General features: G+C 46.7%; 1 long non-coding RNA gene across 1 annotated transcript in view; it reads right to left on the bottom strand.

The window, feature by feature from the left end:
* Window positions 1-3728: 3728 nt before the first annotated feature.
* The window catches only part of LOC141933817 (uncharacterized), a 94805-nt gene continuing 80422 nt past the window's right edge, over window positions 3729-18111 (bottom strand). The window contains exon 3 of the long non-coding RNA XR_012626228.1: window positions 3729-3824. This is a non-coding gene — a long non-coding RNA (uncharacterized LOC141933817). The remainder of the gene's footprint in view (window positions 3825-18111) is intronic.

Here is an 18111-nt window from a genome sequence, read left to right as displayed (position 1 = left end):
CCCTCTGGAAAAAAATCTGGATAATAACAATCTATCCCAAACCATTGGTCCCCCCGACATCTTCAAGGGAAAAAAGCCAACAAGCAGTGATGTCTCATAACACGGGGTGTGATGCTGTATCAAGCTTTGGCTGTCTATTTTTACAACAGACCCAAACTCCTCCTGATTTCCCTCAATCCCAATCCCCAGTCATCACTCGCACCTCAGGAATCTCATCTGGTGAAGCTAAAAGGGGGAAAAAGCCATAAAAACAGCCCACAACCTGGAATATTTATTCTTTCGGTGACAGAGCTGCAAAGATGCAGTGTCAGAAGATCCTACAAACTGCAAGTTGTTACCTGGATGTATTGATTTAAAGTACCTGTCCATCTTGATTTTTAAAAGTGTGGTTGATTCCTGGCAGGTTTATAGGATTATGGGTTTAATTGGATGCCTGTGTTTTAGTGGATATAAGTGAAATTTATGGCTGTAGTATCTGCTGTGAGAAAAGCATCCCTCTGTCATCCTCCCCTCTGTGGGTGAGCAGAGGGAGAAGCAACCGGTGGGTGGCAGTGAGGGCTCGGGGCAGGAAACTAAAGAGAAAATCCATCTTAAAATGGCTACCAGGGAGTTAAAATGACATTATTAAGGTTGCAGAGCTGGGCAATCCAAAATGAAGAGTTGCAGGAATTGAGACTACCTGTGAGTTAAAGACAAGGCAGTTGTTAATTGCCTGATTGCATATTATTTTCGGAAGGGCTGATCTGCATATGCCAAATTTGCATAATGCAAATACTGTGGCTGGTTTTGTGAGAATTGTGACGGGACCCAAAATGGGTGAAATGTTGGGGTTGGAGCTGTGTCCTTCCAGAGGACCCTCTGAGGATCTTCCCCACTGTGCAGCTGGGTGGTACCAAAACCAATTAGTACCAGGAACTGATTAAAACAGAGAAAGCACAGAACAAAATAGGAGAGAGATGGAAAGAGTTGCTAACAAATCTCATTGTCCTTGCAGGGCATATCCTTGCCTTTAAATTCAGCCTCACTCCATCAACTTTTCTATGCTCTCCTGGCTTGCAACAAATTCTGCAAGGCCTCCTCTGGGATCCCGGGAAAAATCTGCCTTTCTGTCCCCGCTGGGCCGTGTCAGCTCTTTGCAGTAGTTTCTGCCATGCCGCAGCTTTTCTCATCCCAAACTGTTCCAGCTCCAGCGGGACATGTGAGCTGAAATTTTTCAAAAATAGGTGGTCTGAGCCCCCCCCGCCCCCCATTTAGGCCTTTCTCTGCATCACCGTGCCACCAGGCAGTTGGACCCCAGCCTTGAGCTAAAATGAGGATATTTCCATTGCAATCCCCCAAGATGCTTGTTCCTGGGGCCAAAGCAGACCCACCAAGCCGACAGCATCGTTTTCCAATCTCTTAGCGACCAGATAAATCTTCAAAGAGCCGCTGAGCAAGACATATCCCCGCCGTTCACAGCCTGGCCCCCCCTCTGGCACAGCTCTGACATCCCCCGCCTTTCATCCCACATGAAGAACATCTCTGTTCCCAAAACGCTCCGGGGGGTCCTCTTTTCTTTCACACCCCCTCCTCACCTGTTTCATCTCTTCTTATAATGCTTAATTTCTCATTGCCTTCCCCCCTGCCTAGCCTAGGGCTCTGCTCCAGCCCTGCAAGTGATGATCCCCCCAGCACCACTGAGTTCTTCCCCAAAAAGACTTTGTCAACCTCCGAGGAGAGTTTGCAGTGCCGAGCAGGGCTGCTCTCCTTGCAGGCTTCTTGCTTTTTCCCAGGTGCTATTTTTCTTGCTCACTTTTTGATAGAAAGTCTTTTCCTGATGGATAGTGCTAAGTCAATCCTTCCCCAATTCCTGCTGTCTTCAGCAGGGGAGAAGAAAAAAAAGCACCCTTTTCCTTTCGCTCTCCCTCTTCCATCACCTGAGTTTCCCAATCACTCATGTCAGGATTTCTTCCCTCACCAGGATCTTTAACATGTGCAGCCAATAAAGACAAACTCATCTCTCCCGAGCAGATGCAAACTGCATGTTATTTTCATTGCTTCCCCCCCTCCCTGCCCCGCCGGAGAAGTCACCAGAACCCAACAAGAGGATTTCCTCCCTGGGAGCAGCACTGCAAATCCCTGTTCATCCCCCCCTGCATCGTCTGTGTTGGGCACCTCCATCCCCTGCCCTCCCTGCCCTCTGGCATTAGCATGGAGGCTCAATCCTTACTCCAAAAGGTGCAGTTTGGCAGCTGTAAAACCCAAAATGGACCATAAGAGAGTTGTGAGAAAATTGCTGGAGCATCCAGGGAACCATCTGTGTGATGCCTTGGGCACTTTTACCCCTCAAAAGGCTGCAGCACCCAATGCATGTACATAAGGCAGAGAGGGGCTTTACATCGCTTTCTGCTGGACTCGGGGACGAAACAAGGAATAAATGATGGAGAAAACATCTGTGCAAGGGGGGAAACAATATTTAGGGCTAGTAGGATGGCTCTAATTAAGCTCAGTTTTTCTCTGAGATCTCTTATTGCTGGCAAAGGAGTTGTGGCAAGGCAGGTGGCCACTGGACATACGGCTCCTGTGGCTCTTTGCCCCCTTTTGAAGCCATAATCTTTGACAGAGAGCCTCTTTATTCCTGTTTTAAACACTTTTCCCTCTTCCTCTGGGGGTTTGCTTGTCTTTTAAGGAGGGGCTATAAAAAATTTCTCTAAACACCTATCGAAAAGAGTCACAGATCGAATCACTCCCATTCAGCTGCGTTTTATAATTTGTGTGTGGTCTTTTTGTAATAATAATTAGTCATAAAATCCGATGGACAAAAGAGATTATTAAATCTAACACAGGCCAAACCACCAGCTGGCAGAAGCTGGCAAAGCTCTGCAGGGAGCTAACCCTCATTCACACCAGATCTGGTTTGCCATCGTTGTCGGGAAGAAAATACAGCAGAGATGGAGCAGGGACACAGCATGAGAAAGGCTGCAGCTCTCCTCTCGCTGGGTGGACACCTATGAGTTTAAAATGCCCTTAAATTAGGCAGATTCCGCCGAACAGCTGCTTGCATGGAGCTAGCTGACGTTTGAGCTTTGCCATTTGGGCCGATATATTGATACAGTGACAAATATGCAGGAAGAGGTGTTGCTTTGGGCCCTGGGAGAGGTAGATGCAACCCAAAATATGTCTCCATCTGAACTGGATCCAGCTGCTGCAGCTCCACCATTTCCCATTGGCTTGTTCTGGACCAAATCCAGCCCATCCTGGACCAGCGACGTGCTTTGAAGGCTGCGTTGGTGCCGTATTTGGGGCGATTGAAGAGCAATTACAGGGAGAGGCGTGTGAATGTGCTCGCACATGAACACACAGGCTCATTAAACAGAACAAAATTCAGAACTGGAGTGCACCAGCTCCCTAATTATTGCATTTTCCAGCCAGGGAGGGCTGGGACTTAGCAGCCGCTGGGGTCGGTAAAGCTGCAGTTTCTCAGTGCTTTGTGAGCATCATGGTCAATATTTAGGTCGCCTTTGGCTTTTGCATCCAGACTGTATTGGTAAACTGGCCTCCTGCTTCTCTGCTATTGATCTCCTCCAGACACAGCTGAGAAGGGGAGGACGGATCCGGCTACCAACTGGGCTGATTTGTGCTGGGTGAGACCCTGACCTGGAGCTTCTGCCCTTCTGCTGCAGCAAACACTGCGTTGTTTCATGCATCGGATTTTCCATCCTCACCTGCTTTGCTCCAAGGAAATGAGGGGGGATGGATGAGCGGCTGCTGCCCGCTCTCCTCCTGAAAATCAGAGTCCCCTGCAGCCAGGGCAGCATTTGCAGGGTAAAAGGGTCATCAGGGATCTAGAAAGCAGGACAATAAGGAAGGAATCCGTGAATTGGGATGGGATGAGATGGGATGGGGTAGGATGGGCTAGGATGGGACAGAATGGGATGGGATGGGGTGGATAAATTCCCCAAGGGATGCTGGAGGGAATTGAGGAGTTTTCTCACCCCGAGTCCTGCAAACCCCCTTTGAGAGAGCTGACAGGGATGCTGCGCAGAAGTAACATTGTTCTCCGCATGTTTCTCCCACCCTTCAAAATGCTTTTCCAGCAGCACCTCATCACTAAACCCCGCTCACCGGCACCCTGAAGGATATAAACTGTGGGCAAAACCTACCACATGCTCAAATACTACAGAGGCGTAACACCAGCACGTGCAAAATGAAGCGGAGAAACGGCTGCAGTTTATTCTTTCTTAAAGGTCAAGTGACAGTAGGTGACACCCAAAGGGTGATCTACGCATCTTTGAATTTATCAGCTGGCAAGCAGAATGTCCTGGAGATTATAAATATATATTTATGTCTGTGGTATAAACTCAATGTGTAGCAGCAATTAGGATCAAGAGGAGGCTGACAGGATATTTTAAAGCAGGGAGGGGGAACCATATACATGCTCAGGTGCTCATATGTATTTATGTGTGTACATTCGTGCTGATCTCCTCGAGATATAACAAATTGATCCCTGTGGTTTAAGAAATGTGATACCCAAATTGCAGACACAAATTTAAGTCTTTTCAATCTCCCGTACCTGTCCTCAGCTCAGGGAGGTGGAGAGAGTCTCATTGACTCCATAAAGTTACAGGAGCTGATGTGCCGTGCTGGAGCCCGGCTCCGAGGAACCTCATCTGTCTCGATGGCAGCAATGAGCCTGAAGGACCTCAGATTTATCCTCATTTTTTTGGCAGGCACTGAGCCTGTCTGCATCAGACCATGGGCAATCCCATCTCACCACAGTCCTCTGGGTGTCCTGGGGCAGGTTGTTCCAAAGATGAACAGGGGAAGAGTCAACTCCCCCAAAATTTGCCCAGCTGACCAATAACACAGCATTAAAACCTTCCGTCCCTGTCTTAATGCAGCTTAATGACTTGTTTCCCCTCCTAATTGCTGCTTGGCTAACAGCAGATCCTTCCATCAGGTTATACAGCAGGATGCCTGGGTGTTTTCCTGCCAGGCTACAATTAATTCAGAAACCACTGCAGTGCATGAATAGTTTAAGCAGTCTTCCCACATCGCATTACCTTGCACTTCTCTTTGCTGAATAACATCTCCCATCTCATCGCCCAGGGACCGTACCTTCCCAGGCTGGTTCCTTTGGTTTTCTCTCAAACCCTTTTTCACTTGAATAATGTAAATATTTGGATCGGGTCAGAAAAGCCAATTACCCCAAAGCTTCTTGTCCTTCTTATATGAAAGATGTTGAGCAACCATCATTTCCTTGCTTCTTCCAGGTTATTGCAAGAAATGTAAGTACTGGTTGGTGGGTCCCGAATTCAGGTGACCCTACAGGACCCTATAGATTGTGATTCCAAAGGGAATTCAGCTTTGTATGTGAAGCTGGAAGCCTGAAATGGAGAGAGGTGATGTTGCCTGAAGGCGTGGGGAGTCTTGGGCACTGCTATTGCAGCTGGACACCCTCTTTCAGAGCAACTGGAGTCCATGTTCCTTGTCAGAGGTCTAAATCCCCCCAACCCCAAGCCCTCCTGTGCCCAATGCAAAGTTTTCCAGGCTGTTCAAATGAAGGTGTTTCTTTAAAACTGAGTGAGAGTGTTGCTAAAATTATGGTGATGCTGCTGTCCTTGATTTGCTGCTCTGTATGACACTTCAAGCCTTGTTTCAGGATGTCTGTGCTGCTCCGATAACTGCCTGTCAAAATTAAATACAGGTAGCACTGTGATCCTCAGGCATCTCCCAGTCAGTGTATCCATCTTCAGCTCTCCTGGAGAGGAGGCACATGCACCCACATCTGGGGTTTGGGGGATGCAGCTCTCACTCATGGATCAGACCCCTGCTCACAGGGAAAGCTGGTGACCAAAAGATGGGTCTGAAAAATCAAATAAACGCAAGAGCTGGAGTTTCAACAGAGTCCCCAAATCCTGACCGATACAGGGTGAAGGGGTAGCGTCATCAACACTGTGTCAAAGCCACCTCACCCCTGCTGTGGCTTCATTAAGCAAAGCAGAAAGGAACAACTGATTGGAAAATCTCAGCTGCATCCACCTAATGTCCAGCCTGGGCTCTCCCGCCCGCATTTCCACTCTGCTCAGCTCTCTCTATCCCCAATCCCAAAAGCAATGTGAGTTTAGGCCCCTTCGTATATGCTCCTAGGTGTTTTAAGTGATGATTTGCCAGCGGACCAGGAGTGGGACCTGACTCACTCATGCTGTTAAAACAACTCTCTCAAAGCGCCGAGTTGCACACACAAAGGCAATCCGCAGCAGGCATCGTGGGAGCTGTCTGCCAGAGCGTCTGGAAGCTCTTACTAATCAAAGCAACATTGATTACACAGAGTTTTGCAAAGGTTTCTTTGCAGGGATGATGCAGGGAGACTTTCAAAGGGGCAGGCTGTCAGTCAGCGTATGGGGGATGTTATATTGAGGCCAGAGATCCTGCAATATTTTCCTAGATTAGAGATTAACGCGCTTCTAATTAATTTTGATGCTGTGTAATACGATGAAGTTGTGTCTTTTTTGTGATGTCGGGTAGCTCATAATCCAATCTTTAATTATTATCTCTTGCTTTTAAAAAAAAGGAAAAGGCTATTACGTTATATTGCTGGTTGGGCAGCGGCCGTTGGGAAGCCGAGGGCTTTATACATTGATGGAGGCAGTAAATTTAAAGTCTTTCTTTCATTTAATGAGCTGGATTGTCTGAAGTATCTGACTGGCAAGAGGTTTAAAACTATAAAACCTCACTGAGGCTGATCACAGCTTTCCGACCCTGATACCCGGGGAGCAGACACCAGCAGGATGGGCATGGGGAGAGGTGGTGGCTGTGCCCTCGTTGAGCTCTGCCAGTAAAGCACCGCCGATGGAAAGCCAGGGCTGAGAAAGAGGCATGAAAAATAATTCAAGGGCTGGCAAAAAAATGCTTTAAAGTGCTCCATCTGCTTAATTTATTAAAAAGGAGACAGAGAGGTGACTTGATTACCATGTCTAAGTAGCTTCACAGGGAGAAAATACCAGATACTAAAGGGCTCTTTAAGCCCTCAGAGAAGGGCAGAATGGGAACAAATAGTTTGAAGGCAGAGACAGACTGAAGTTAAGTGAGAAACTGCATTTTTTTCTCCAAAACATTGAGGATGCAAAACCAGGGGTCTCTGAGGCTCTTGACATCTTCGGAGCAAGAAGGGATGTCTCTGAGAGAACAGTACCCAACTTCCTGAGAGCTGCAGCTTGTGTGGCTCCCCCTGGGATCTGGGGTGCAAGAGCTCATCTTTGGAAAATAAGCCTGAGGACCCTGAGAGCGTCTCTCAGACACTTTCCAAAATGATGCGACTAGTGTTTTTCCCATTCCGGCAATCTTTGCGGCCGGGGGATATTTGTCTTCATTTACTACTAAAGGCATCAGCAATCCTTTCACTTTGTTTTCTCCCTGCAAACAAACAAACAAAAAAAAGCCTTTGCTCCTCAGGAAACTTTTTAACAGTCATGAGCTGTCCAAGAGCCGCTTCAGATGGTGGCTGAATAGTCTATCGCTCTCTTTCAACGATCAGTCTTCTGGGTATGCATTTGTTTGCTTTTGTTTTGCTCTCAAATAAAGTTGTAGCTTTGTTCTTGCCTTTCCAAATGCCCTTAGTATTCTCAGTGAAAAGCCTGGAAATAATGCTGCCAGCTTCTGCAAGCCTGATGGGAGCGGACACTGATCAGACATGCGATTCTCCAGCATTTTTATTTACCAACAACAGGCTCTTATCTCCAGCTTTGCCCAGCTCTGGAAAAACTCCCCTTCACCCTGCCGTTCCCTCCCCGAGTCAGAGCTGTGATTTGTGTAACCAGCTCCGCCGTAATCTCTTGCCTTCATCAGAGCTTCATCCCAGTTAGCTCCCACCCGACTGAATTTTTGACTTGATAAATTGGATGGGGATTTCTATGGGATCTCAGAGCCTTCCAGGCTGCTCGTTGCTTGGCTGAACTTTGTCAAACATGAGCCGCTGCGCGATTGGCAAGGGAGATTTGGATGCGGCGAGTCAGAGGGAGCTGGAAGGACATAATGCAGCTCTGGTCCCAGGTTTTGTGAAGGGGTGGTGGGATGGGGAGGCATCAGAGCTCCTTAAACAGAAGAAAAAGACTTCTCTGACCTTCTCTTCTTAACTTATATCTCTGCTAGGAGCTTCTTTTGGAAACCTGACACCAGGTTTGATGGACCGTGGGGCTGATCTGATAGTGTTGCTCAGATGCTCTTACATTGCTGAGTTATGGATGTGCTGCTAATGGTACGGCCTCGCCTCCCTGTAAAAGGGCTCCATCTAAATTCTAATCTTTATCTCTTCCATATAGCCTACATGTACTTATGTGCATCTGTTATATCTAAATATTTATTTGTAACATACCAGCAAAGGTCCTTTACCTCTCTATTTACTCTGCTTTGAAGTATTGATCTATAATTACCCATGAGTATCTTGCCTGTAAACATTTCCCTGCATATGTACTTATAAATACCACTTACCTCTAAATATCACTCTGCATTTTCACCTGTAAATATTACTTGCCAGGAAAGGGCCACGGCAAACTTCTTAAATCAGAAAAATGAGGAGACTCGCTCCAGAACATTTTGTGCAAGGCGGAGCAGAGTTGTGAAGCTCTGGTCCAAGCACAACACCGAGAGGTTGGGCTGCCTGGCTAAAATTTTAGACCCATTTTGTGGTTTCCATTTGTCCCCTTAAGAGGCAGAAGCCGCTGCTAATTTTTTCCATGGTTGACCTTAAACTTCACTTCTGTCATTCAGCATGTTGTCAGGCGTAATTAGGAAGTCCAGCAATATTCAAGACCTAATGATAATGGTATTAATATACAGCAGCTTTTATCCTACAAAACAACACGGGCTTTAGAAACCAGATGCGTGTGTGTACATATATTAAAGTTTATGCGGCTGAGATAGGATCCCTGAAATGCAGGTTCCTGAGGGTTGGGCAAAGCATCCTGAATGTGCTATGGAAAGTAATTTCTGGCTGAGAGCACCAGGTAAAGCCTCAAAGGACGCCAGGTGCTGGGCCATCTTTAATAACAACTTGGAAGATGTGCAGAAGAGATAACTCCAATTTTTACCCAAAGAAGTGCATCACCATAAGCATATGTACTACTGAAAAAACCTACTTTTCATCACCAGATGAAAATCTGGTAGCCTTTTCCCAAGAGGTGGCCAGTGCCAAACAGTTTGAGGAAGACATGAGATGCTGGATGAGATGAATGACCTTGAGAAAGGGTCTGATATCAGAGGGTGCTGAGTGGGACCAGCCACAGCTTATTTGTCAGCACCTTGCTTCAGCATTTGAGGTGGTTTGGATATGAAATTTGTATTTTGCCCTGTGGAAAGATACTTAGATCTGGAAACTAAAAATATTTGAGAAGGTGGAATCTTGTCTTCATTCCTGTAGGCATGATGTTTTCAGATCTGCCCAAGTCCACAGGCAGATTTGCCTTAAGAGCAGCTCTGAGGGCAGGAAGAAACCTTCACCAGGTTCATGATGTCCACCCTGAGTGAAGTTGGCCTCTCTTTAAGGCAATTAGAGCAAAAAGCCTGAATGGAGTCAGTCTGGAAGCACAGAGCTGGATTTCAGGCATGCACCAGGCTGACATGGGACTGTCCAGCCATGATTCATGTTCTGGGAGCCCACATGCAATACATTATGGATAAAGCTTTTTCTTTAACCAAACTGAGGTCTTCTGCTTGGAAAAAGCATGGAGTCATATCCCGTACAAACAGCTCTTCTCCAGAAAAATGAGATGCATCCCTCCTGCAATGCTGGTACCTAAAATGGACACTCTTAACTCACCCGTTGGATTGCTCCATGCCTTGATGTTCTGGTTTCTGAACTAAAAAAAAAAAAAAGAAAAAAGGAAAAAATCAAAAGTGTGGGTTTCCATGGAGACAACTGTTCTGTTCTAAAATCTGAGGGCAGGCAAGCTCTGTATTTTGTGTTTTGATGCAGATGCTAGGGTTTGACTTCAGGGGAGATTTTTTTGGTGTGGGGGTTTCAGTCAAAAAGGGGGAAGAAAATCCTTTTCAGTCCTCTACAGAGAGATTTTCCAAATGAAAAAAACCCCAAACACGTAGGGATGATGAAATCATCTGGGGCATAACCAGCACCTCAACATATCTATAATGGAAGATCCAGCCTCCACCTAATATCTCCCTTTGCCAACAGGAAGATGACAAGTGTCCTCTCCCAGTGATGAAGCACTTGAGAAGTAAGAGATGACTTGGCACAGCCAGGAGAACTGAGATGAAGGTAGTGGAGAAGAAAAAGGACCTTGGGCCACAGTATGCTTTTGCTTTCCACACATCTGCTCTTTAGGCAGAAATTTCACAAGCTCAGTAATGATGTGTTGGGTTCTTCACAGTGGCTCATGAGCTCTTGATACATTGGGGCTTAATTGATTAGCTTTTCATGGTCTTGATTGCAGCAGTTTTAAGGAATTGCAGGGAGTGAGGAGCAGAAGGTGACAGGAAACGTTAGCACTTCATTTGGAGAGCCGGGCTAATGATTTGTGTGCGGGCAAAAAATTAGAATTAATTCTCAGGGAAGAAATCCCGCTTTGACGAAAGTGAGATATCAAATCTGTTAATGACATGTCAAACCAGGTGGTGAGGACCTTCTGCCCGAGGTTTAACCCCTTGCAGGATTTAAAGCAGCGTGGTTTTGAGATGCGATGCTGACCCTTGAAGCTCCTTCCCAAACATCTCCCTGGGGCTTTCTAAAGCCCAAGGTTCAGGACGTGTGGGCAGGTTGCCACCGAAAATCAGTGGAGGAGTGAAACACCAGCAGAGCCGTGGACCAGTTCATGAAATTATTTTTTTTTTAAGATGATCTTCTATTGAATAGAAAGATAGTGAAGAGAGAAGGTGGAGGGAGTATTTGGCAGGACAGCTGGATGGAGAAAGCCTTTCTTGGTTCATCAAGAGATGGACAAGGGCAACAAGAGGGCTGCATGTTCCACTTCTGTATGTACTAACCCACTGTGACAACCAGGTATGCACATGTATATTCCCTACCAAACAGAGCCCCAGTGTATGGGGCTGTCGCTCTTTATCCAGCGTATTTGTTGCTTTTTGCTGGAAATCCAGCAAAATGTCCTCAAATCCATCCCTGGGGCAGAGAGAAAGGTCTCCTACAAAAATCAGCTTTGAACTCCCCCTTTTATCTGCTGATCCCTTCCCTCCCCTTCACAGGGAAAAGTCCTAACAGGAAGATCAGGCACCAATCCTGAGCGTGGACTGGAGAAAAGCATCTCTTCTAAACTATGCCTACGGTGGGAATATGAATGCTTTGTTTCAATAACATTTAACAGCGATTGCCTCGGCAACCTCTGGCCTGTTGTGATTAAATATTAATATTCTTCTAGTCTGTGCTCTTTCTCTGTTTCTTTTCTCTGGTTTCTAAATGAAGTTGCCCAGTCTTGGCCTTCTTTCGGAGCACAGGGATTGAGTATGGATGAAGCACAGGAAGAAATGTTGGGTTCGACCACCCCAAATATAGCTCTGAGCTTTGCTCTGAGCCTTGCAGGGGAAAAAAAAAAGAAAAAACGAGCAGGGCTACAAAGTTGCTGAACTCAGGGGAATTTAATAACACTCAGCCACCAGCAAAGCGATTAAACGCCGGGTCCTAATTCTGTAAGTGCCTCGTTGATGGTTTCGCTGGGTGCCTCACAGCACAATATAACTAATCTGCTAACGGGCCAGGCGTGTTATCACACATCTGCCTGGTAGAAACAGGCATGTTGAAATGAATCTCTGTGATTTTTTAATGGCGATCAAGGGGATGAGGGAAGAGGGTGGCAGGTTGGTGCCTGGTTTGCTGTGTGCCGTGGTTATTGGGGTCTGGTTGTCTTTTGGGTACCCGTTGCAGGGATGTGGGGCTGGAAGTAGGATGCTCCCAGGGGGGGAGGAGGAGGAAGGCAGAGGGCGGGATGAGTCTGACTGAAGGGGGGTGTTCTCCTGCTTCTTTTCTACTGGATGGTTTCAGATTTTGGCTCTTGGATCAAAATAAGCCCTATTTCTCCTAAAATTTCATATATAGGATGTACAGAAAAGAGATTCCACTTAACAAAGGCTTCTTGCTCTGGACAATGTAATGTTCCTATTGCTCAGCACCACCTTCTTTTCAGAGAGGTTTTGTGTTCTTGAGAAAACTCCAGATTTGTTGGGTTTGAGGATGCCTCGGGGTTTTGCTTGCTCCTTTTGGTCCCTGGGCTCAGCCAGCATCAGGAACCGGCTCCCAAAACAGAGCCCAGGATGGTCCACAGCCGGCAGCAACATCCCTTGCTCCCGCTGCGCTGGTGCCCGCTTCCCTGCTGTTCCCTCTCTGTGCCTCCACAGCAGATGATTTGCTCGACCTTTAGATGGGAGATCTTCAAAAATCAGCCAGGCTGATCGGGAATTTAATGCTGATTGAGGAGGTAATGTGGCTCTCCCCGATGCGCCCTGGCAGGCTGGGGGCAGTTCGACGCTCCCGACGGTGATAGCTTTCAAATGAACTTCACAGCCGTGGCCCTGTTTAATCCAAGGGGATCATTTATTATACTTTTAAGGAACTAAAGTGTGTGAATACCAGTGTCTCACTGCTGCAGTGCCTGAAAATGTGAGCTACTCGGCAGCTGTGCATTGGCTAAGGTGTTCCATCCCAGAGGACCCCGCTTCCAAGAGATGGGAGAAACATTTCTGGGCTGCTCTGGGTACCATATCCCATAATTCCCTAGCTTCCAGCATCCCAAAATATCTGCTTTACAGAGATTAACCAAATCTAACAGCGAGGAGAGAGCAAGACCTGCGATTCCTTGGGGGAAACCAGGGAGTGCAAGCAAATTTTCTCGTGGAAAGTCATGGCTGAATCTCTAGGAGGCAGCTAATCCTTTTAAAACAGGCTCAGGGCACCTTGCAAAAGAAGTAGTGTGCTAAAAAGGCACAAGGTCGTGGTGCCTTTGGTATAAAAGGCTCTGCTACTCCTGGCCCTGCTTTGCAGGAGGAGGAGTCCCTGTAGATCTGGGATCTTCCCTGGAAAGCACCCGCTCTTACAACTGTTTGGCAACAACCATCTTGTTCTAGCTACAAAAAATAAAAGAGTTGAAAAAAAGAAGGACAACAAAATATATCCAACCCCAAACAAACATGTCAATTAATGTAATCAGCTCTAATGAGGCAAGGGAAGCCAATTTCAACACTTTGTGTTACTGCTTGGGTTGGCTGATCGCAGGCAACCCCAGCTCCTCTGCCCCACACGTGTTGGGGGGCACTTGGGACATCATGGGAGCACATGGCCACACCATCCCCGCTGGGTTTGGGGTCAGTGCCGGGGTCTATTTTCCTTCTACACGTCACCCCATTTATAGGAAGGCGATGGAGGATAAGTCCTTAACTCACGGCGTTCAATCCGAAACAAAAGGCGATGATTTATAATTTGCCGTTATTGTACTGCTTCACGGCACTCTGTCATTGTGAGCCAGCCCTGGCAATGGGGCCTTTGGACCAGGAAAAAGAATTGCTTTTCCTTCCATTTGCCCAATAAATAATAATAATAATAATAATAATTGCCATAATGGCAATAATAAAATCCATCTATCTCCCCCACTCCCCTCCCAAGCACATCGTGGTGAGCCCAACTTTCAGCATCCGTTTATTTATTGGGTAGATTCAGACTGGTTGACTTTAACGCAAGCTGTCACCAAACAAATATCCCTGCAGCACACTGGGTATTAAAACCATCTTTCATGAATTCAAATCTTGCAAGAGGGGCCATCAGAGAAGAGAAGACCAGGACTGGAGACTCAGAGTTACTTTCCCCCCCACTTCCAATGAACTGCTATGGACTTAACATCCTTATTTGGTCCCCAAACCCTGACTGGGGATGTCAGGGTTATGACAAGCCTTGGACCAGAGGGACTGGATGCTGCAGACACCTTTGCAGCAGAAAAATCCATCACAATTAACTGCTCTCCTTTGCACGCCCCCGGACGTAAGGGCTTTTTTTCATTTATTAGTGGTGCTGAGTCAGTTATTATGGGCTGGGCAATAATTACTATGTCTGCGCAGGGTAATGGATGCTGGCTGAGGATGATCAGACACCTGGATGTTGGTGACAGGTCTGCAAAGGTGCCTCGATCCACCCTGGGACTTGCTTCTTCTTTTTGCCCTTCTTTTCCGGGCATCTGGGGGAAAGGGGGGGATATCTGCTGGCAGAATGGCATGAGCTACAGAATAAAACCTGATGGCAGGCCTTGAGGGGGGTCCTAGCTGTGTGTACCCCACCTGGGAGGCAGAAAAGCAGGATGAATGAGGAGGACAAGCTGCTATCCCAGAGGCCAAAATATAGTGAGCATTTCTGATTCACAGCCTGCCCCTGGGCGCATCCTTTTGCCTTTTGGCCTCCTCCAAATCACATCGATGAAGGTCTGTCTCAGGCAAGAAATTGGCCTATATAACAGAACCGGGAGCTGAAGGCAGCTCCATGATGCAAATGCTACATCTCAAAGCACTCAATTCCACGGAAAAATCCCTTCACGTATTTATTTTGGCAGGACCTGCATTAACCACCAGAGGCACTGCCATCCTAAAGAGCATCCCAAGCCCTTCCAGAGACCAGACACCTCAGAGTCAGATTCCCTGTGAATAATGAGCTTGAAAACAAAACAAAACAAATCAGCTCTCTTAAAAAAGGAACACTGGAAGAGTTGGCCCTCCTGACTCCTTCGCCACAGATTTTATTTTATTTTAAAAATTTTTTATTTCTCTCTCTTTTCATTCCCCCTGGAGAAATGATTTGAGGGACGGCTGCTGTCTCTCCCGCTGCTTCGCTGCTCCTGCAAACAGCCAGACAGCTATCACACAGCTCCTTTAATGGCCCAGCAACACATATAACGAATAAACCTAATGGGAAGCAGCGGTGCCAGCTTCCCGGCTGATACCGACTCCCGAATGGAGCCTGGCTGATGTTTCGCTATAGATTGAGCTGCCTGGGGGAGTGACAGCCAGAAGCCACCATCGCAGGCAAGGCTGTTTATTTATGATGGGAGATGAATATATGCACTTCTGTGCCTGGTCCCTGTGTGGTCCCTATGGGGACATTAGAGGTGATGGGTGTTTTGAGGCTGGAGGATGCGGAGCTCTGCCGTGGGGCAAGGAGCAGACAGGAGGTTCGGTGCAGACTGTGAGGGACACGGATGTCAAGTCATTTGGGATCCTGGCGGGACTTTGCTGCAAGCAGGGTTTAATCAGAGCCTGGCAAACCATTTTCCTAAGGGTTGGTGGGACAAGCTGCAGAGACAAGGGCCAGCACGGTGTCGTTTCAAAGAGAGTGGGCAAAACGTAATCATACACTAGAAGGACTAATCCCGGATTATCATCAGGGGTTGGAAGGGATAAACCATATCTAAGCACACAGCTTTCATCCCACAGGGCTTTGCAGAGCAATCGCGCGCGGCCTTGCTGAATTGCAGCCACCTCTGGGGTGCAGAGACTGCAAGTGAGTGCGGGGAGGAGGGGACATGGGTGGAAATCTTGGACTGCCAAGGACATGGGTGGAAATCTTGACTTCAGCTGGAGACCCTCACTAGGGGGAAATGCCTTTCTGTGGGGTCCTGTGCCCATCTATCACCATCTCAGGTCCTTTGCACATTTTGGGTACCCCGAGGGCAGGTGGATCCGCCCCGGTCTCATGGCCATCACCGTGCCTGCTGGCTGGCGGATGTCCCTTTTCTCTCCTAGTTTTTCCTCCTTATCTTTTTGGCTTCTCACTTGAAGTACAAATTGACCTCTCAGAATTTTCTCCTTTAATGCCCTTGTTCTAAAATGTTAATAACTGGTCAGTGACAGGCTGATTAAGCCTTCTTTCCTCCCTTATTTAGATTGGTGTCACTGCACCAGCTCTAACGGAGCCGTAAAGAACATTAACACCCGCTCGGCACTGACAGGGCAAACTATTCCCTGGGAATTGATAAGGGCTTTTTCTGGAAACGAATTTGGCGCTGGCAAAACAAACGGACGCCTTGAGCTCCATTCATCTCCCTTCCTTTAATAACTTTCATTTGTTTGGTGCTATCTCCAGCGCCGATTAATGTAACAAATGCTTTTTGTCCCAGCAGGGGCTTTTGCAGGAGCTTCAAGGGGGACGGCTCAACTTCTCTGCCCTCCCCTTCACCTCTCAGCTTGTGGGTGATGTTTTTCTCCCCACGTAGCACTGAGCAGGGGCTGAGTGGCCCAAACTCTGTGCTAATGCCCCAGAATAACTTGTTTTTCTCATAGCATCATGTCTGGATCTATATCTATATCTATATCTATATCTATATCTATATCTATATCTATATCTATATCTATATCTATATCTATATCTATATCTATATCTATATCATCTATATTTATATCTAGGTCTAGGTCTAGACCTAGACCTAGACCTATACCTATATCTTTATTTTTACCTATACCTATACCTATACCTATACCTATACCTATACCTATCTGTATCTATATCTATATCTATATCTATATCTATATCTATATCTATATCTATATCATCTATATCTATATCTATATCTATCGTTATATCTGTATCATCTATATGTATGTCCATTTCAATATCCACTTTCATATTCATATCCGTAACACCTGTATCAATAGCCATATTTGTATCCATATCCATATAATCTATGTCAATATTGATATCTATGTTCTTATCTTCTATATCCGTATCATCCCTATCCACATCATCTGTATCTGCATCTGTAGCTACAGCCATATCATTCACATCCACATCCATATAATCTATATCTATATCCATACCCATATAATCTATATCCATACAATCTATATATTTACATATATCTATATCCATATCATCCATATCCATAAAATCTATATCTACATCCTTATCACGCATATCCATGTCCATGTGTGTGTCCATATCCACATCATCTATATCTTTATCTGTACCTGTATTGACCTCAGCTGAGAAGGGGCCGGGGGGACACCGTGGGACAGAGGAGGGGGGTGAAGCTGCCGCCCAGGGAAGGGCCCAGCCATGAGCCCAGCGCTCTGGCTGTGAGATTACACTGCTGAGAAATAGCTGGTCACTGCTCACACCCGTGACAGGAATGGCAAGAGCCAAAGTTGCTAAAACCTGGTCTTTTGGGAGGAGATACACCCTGAAACAGAGCAAAATCCTTGCAATTGCTCTTCCCCTGGAAGGCAGATGGCCTCCGCTTGCTCAGGCTGGGCAGCTCTGGGCTGCTGCACAGAGGCACCGAGGGAGGTGCCTCCAGTCTGGTCTTTGTGGGGACCCATAGCTGTTTCTGCACTTCTTGCTCAAATGATAGCTCTCACAATCAGAAAAGGCTTTTTCTTTTTATCCTGTGTAGACTAAGAAGGTTTATTCTGGAAATGATGCTGCCAAAATAAACCCAAAGCTCCTACAGAACTATGTTGGGAACCCTAATTCAGGTCGTATACCCCAGTTTTATCCTGTTAAGGGGATTTAAACACACTCTTACCCACCCTCTGCGTGTGGAAACATTGTGAAGGGAAGAGGCTGGAGGAGAGATGAAGCTGCCAGGGCTTTTGCCTGGGTGCAAGGATGAGTGTACGAAGCATCGCTCTGAAGTTGGAGCGTGCCAAAATCCCCCGTCTCCCCGATCCCTCACAGGGCACAGCCTGAGCCTTCCTGAGGGCGATCTTTGAAACACAAAGCTGGTGATTTTAATTACCAACAGAGAGGAGAAAAGAGAGGGATTTCTTTTACAGCTGGGTAAGTATTGCATGAGGCAAGTCAAGAGTTTTTCCTTTTATAGGCTGTATCCCACTGTTCAGATATAATCTCTTATATAGCGAGAAATACATGTCTCTGTAAGTACTCATATACAACTTCAGGGTGGCTGTGCCCTGACCCTGGGACTGCTAAATCCTTCCCCTGCAAAGCCCTGGGCGAAATCCAGAGGTGATACCTGTGAGGTTTATGCCTGCTAAATGGGTTGCAACACCGTTGCAGTGTTTTAAAACATGCATGCTCCTTGCCAAGCGATGCAAAAAACCTGGAAGAATGAGAAAGTGCAAATGGGAGAGGATAAAGTCGATGCTACAGCAGCTGGAAAAAAGGAGATATATATA

The sequence above is a fragment of the Strix aluco genome, chromosome 23 (assembly GCF_031877795.1).
Source record: "Strix aluco isolate bStrAlu1 chromosome 23, bStrAlu1.hap1, whole genome shotgun sequence".
Lineage (NCBI taxonomy): Eukaryota > Metazoa > Chordata > Aves > Strigiformes > Strigidae > Strix > Strix aluco.
Note: the sequence above shows the minus strand (reverse complement) of the source record. Positions and strands in the feature narration are given on the sequence as shown.